This window comes from Tupaia chinensis, unplaced genomic scaffold (assembly GCF_000334495.1).
Source record: "Tupaia chinensis unplaced genomic scaffold, TupChi_1.0 Scaffold144952_1, whole genome shotgun sequence".
Classification (NCBI taxonomy): Eukaryota; Metazoa; Chordata; class Mammalia; order Scandentia; family Tupaiidae; genus Tupaia; species Tupaia belangeri.
Genome location: NW_006204812.1, coordinates 621,374 through 625,076, shown reverse-complemented (window position 1 = coordinate 625,076; position 3,703 = coordinate 621,374).

Here is a 3,703-nt window from a genome sequence, read left to right as displayed (position 1 = left end):
TCCTGGGCCCTCAGCCCCTTCCTCCATCTTCAAGTCACTTCCCTCCAACCTCTGCTCCACCATGACATTCCCGAGTCCCGACTCTGGTTCTCCAGCATCTCTATAAAGACCTTTGTGGTTATATTGGGCCCATAAGATAATCCACCATAACCTCTTCATATCGAAATCCTTAATATCTGCAAAGTTTACCAGATAATTTGCTGCTTCTGGCGATTAGGCGGTGAACCTCTCAGAGAGCGATTACTCAGCTGGCCTCAGGGCTAGGTAGACTGGAAAAGCGCTGCAAACTGAGGGTGGAAAACAGCCCCCAGACGGTCAGCCAGGACTTCTGGTGTGAACCTGGCCAGGCTGACTGCCAAAACAAAAAAGGTCAGCATTCTCCACAAGACCGTAACAGGCCCGGCGTCTCATAAATACTATTCCAAATGTCCAGGACACAACCCAGATCGACTTGACAGAGAGAGCCAGGATACATTAAACAGCTCTCAAGAGAAAATGCAATCAGCAAATGCCAAGATTGCTCAGATGCTGAAATAATCAAAAACTTTAAAAGAAATTCTCCCAACTGAAAAACAGAGGGGATTTTTTTTTTAATTGGATAGCGCTTCAGGGACCTGCAGGACAATACTGAAATGTCTTTCATGTCACTGAGATCCAGCAGGAAAGGAAAGAGATTGGTGCAGACAGAGAACTTGAAGAAATGATGACGGAAAACTTCCCAACCAGGTAGAATGCGTGAACTTACAGATGTAAGAAGACCAGCAAACTCCAAACAGGGTAAAATGCAAGAAATTTCTGCTCAGATATAGAACAATCAAATGGTTGAAAATCAAAACAAAATGAAACAATCTTTACAAGCATCCAAAGAAAAACAGACATTACATATAAACCAGAATTCAAATGACTACATTTTTCACCAGAAACCCGAGGCAAGAAGGTCATGAAATAACATTTTAAAGCACTGAAAGAATAGCACTGTCAATCTAGAATTCTGTGGCAAGTGAACATATCTTTCAGAAATAACAGCAAAGTAAAGACTTTCTCGGATAAAGTGTGTCCCTACCAGACCTCCTTCAAATGAATGTTAAAGTGAATTCTTTAGATAGAAGGAAAGTGAAACCAGGGATTTCAGTAATGAAGAAAGAGCAACATAAAGAAATGGATGTGTAAATGTATTGTTAATTTGCTATAGGGTGTGTGCATTTACCAGAAACAAAGAGAGAAAGGAAGAAAGCATCCCCCAGAGGAGATGACCACATAGCAGTCCCTTCTCCTCCATTCTCCTCTTGCAATTTTGAACACATACATACCTGGCATGTTTGTGTGTGTTTTTGAGTTTTTTTTTTTTTGCTATAGGGCACTTGTGCTTGCCAGAAAGACAGAGAGAGAGAGAGAGAGAGAGAGAGACGGAAAGCGAGAAATCACCCCCCCGGGGGGGTAGCCATGCCACAATCCTTTCTCTTCTATTTCCCTCTCGAGATCTTGGGCACGCACACACTCGCGCCCGGTGTGAGTTTAAGCCACCAGATCCAGGACTTGAACCATGGTCAACTACATGGGAGTCCAGCGACATAGCCATTACCCCAACTGCTGGTCCCCCTGGCATGTTTTTAAGTTGCCAGACACAGGACTCAGCCACGCAGTGTGCTATGTGGGATCCAGTTCCTTAACCACCATGTCACTTGGCTGACCATGTATGATTTTTTTGCTTTACATGCTTAAAAATATTTGTGACTATTCAAAGTGAAAACTGTAACACTATCTGATGGAGTTTTCAATATATGTAAATTTAACTCATATGGCCACTAGAGCACATGACTGCAAGAGTTCTTACTTCACTTAGGCTGGAAGAATATTAGCTTTAGGTAGATCACAGAAAGTTTGTATGTTGTAAGCCCCAGAAAAACCCCTACAAACTTTATAGAGAAATGCCAAAAGCCAACCAATTGAACTGGAATACTAGGGGGCTAGCAAGTAGCATGGTAGTTAAGGTACCGGACTCCCACATGGCTGACGGTGGTTCATGTCCTGAACCTGGAGGCTTGCTTTCTCACTTTCACTCTCCCTCTGTCTCTCTCTGGTCAAATTTTAAAATTAATAATGATAAATAATTCTTTAAAAATGGAATTATTAAAACTACTTAAGTAAACCCTCAAAATCCAGAGAAAAACAGGAAAAAAAATAATAAAATACTGTTAAGTTCAAACACATCAAGAATTATGTTCAATGTATGTTGCTTCACACCATTAAAAAAGAAAGAACGGAAATAGTGAGTGTAAGTGAGGTTGTGGACAGATCAGAAGAAACCTGTGCCCTCCTGGTGGGAAGGTGAAAAGGTGCAGTAGCTATGGAAACAGTATGATGAGTCTTCACAAACTCATAAGTGGAGTTACCAAATCATCTAAGAAGTCTACTTCTGAGAATTGAAAGATGCAGGAGAGAGAAAGAGGAGAAACGTCATTAAATGGAGTATTCAGAAATGCACGCGAGTAGGGGCCAGCAGGTGGCGTGGTGGCTAAGGGCACTGGACACCCACATGGCCAACCGCAGTTAAGAGCTCTGGACCTGGTGGCTTGCTTTCTCACTTTCCCTCTCACTCTTTCTCTCTCACTCTCTTGCTCTCTCACTCTGTCCCTCTCTGATCAAATTAAGTTAAATAAAATAAAATAAAAAAAAGAAAGAAATCCACACAAGTGATAAAACTACAAGAAAAGGAAGTCATGACCATAAACACTAGGATAACGGTTACATTTGAGGAGAAAAAAATCTTAATCAGAGGGGCCAGCAGATGGCATAGTGGTTATGTCACTGAACTCCTACATGGCTGAGCCTGGTTCAAGACCCAGACCTGGTGGCTTGTAAATCATGCCAGGTATGTGTGCATATGGGTGCTCAAGACCCCAGGAGAAGGAACTGTGGCTTGGCCACCCCTCCTGGGGGTGAGTTCTCAATTCTCCTCTCACTCTCTCTCTCTTTCTCTGGCAAGCGCATGCACCCCATGACAAAAATCTCTTTAAAAAAAAATCTTAATCAAAATAGAGCAGGGGAGAGCTTCTCCCTGGTTGGGATAGCAGTGTATTTCTTTTCTTTTTTTTCTGTTTTTGGAGAGGTTGTTGCTGTAGGACACGTGCGCTCTCCAGAAACAGAGAGACAGAGGGCGAGAAATCACCCCCAGGGGGGACGGCCATGCCGCAATCCCTTCTCCTCCATTCTCCTCTCGGGATCTTGGGCACGCACGCACATGCGCCCAGCGTGAGTTCAAGTCACCAGGTCCAGGACTCGAACCGCGGTCGACTACATGGGAGTCCAGCGACACAGCCATTACGCTAACTGCTGGTCGCAGCAGTGTATTTCTTTGCAGTAATTCATGATTAACCTATACGTTTGGCTTAAGCAGTTTTCCTTATCTGTTATGTTTTACAATAAAAGAGTCTAAATTCAAAGTATACTAAGAAGAAATGTGAAGTTATCAGGTACTAATTTTCAAAATGTCAAAATACTCCACTCTGTCCCCAAACTTACCACCTCCATCTGTAACCCCAATTTCTAGTTTTCTGGAAAAAAAAAAAAATCCCTTACCCTTATTCAAGACCAACAGTCTCTGTAGTCTTTTCTGGAATCTTGACCCACTCATTTTTACCCCTCTTTCCATCTTCATTCTTTTTTTTTTTTTTTTTTTTTTTTTTACAGGGGGTGTTGGTGC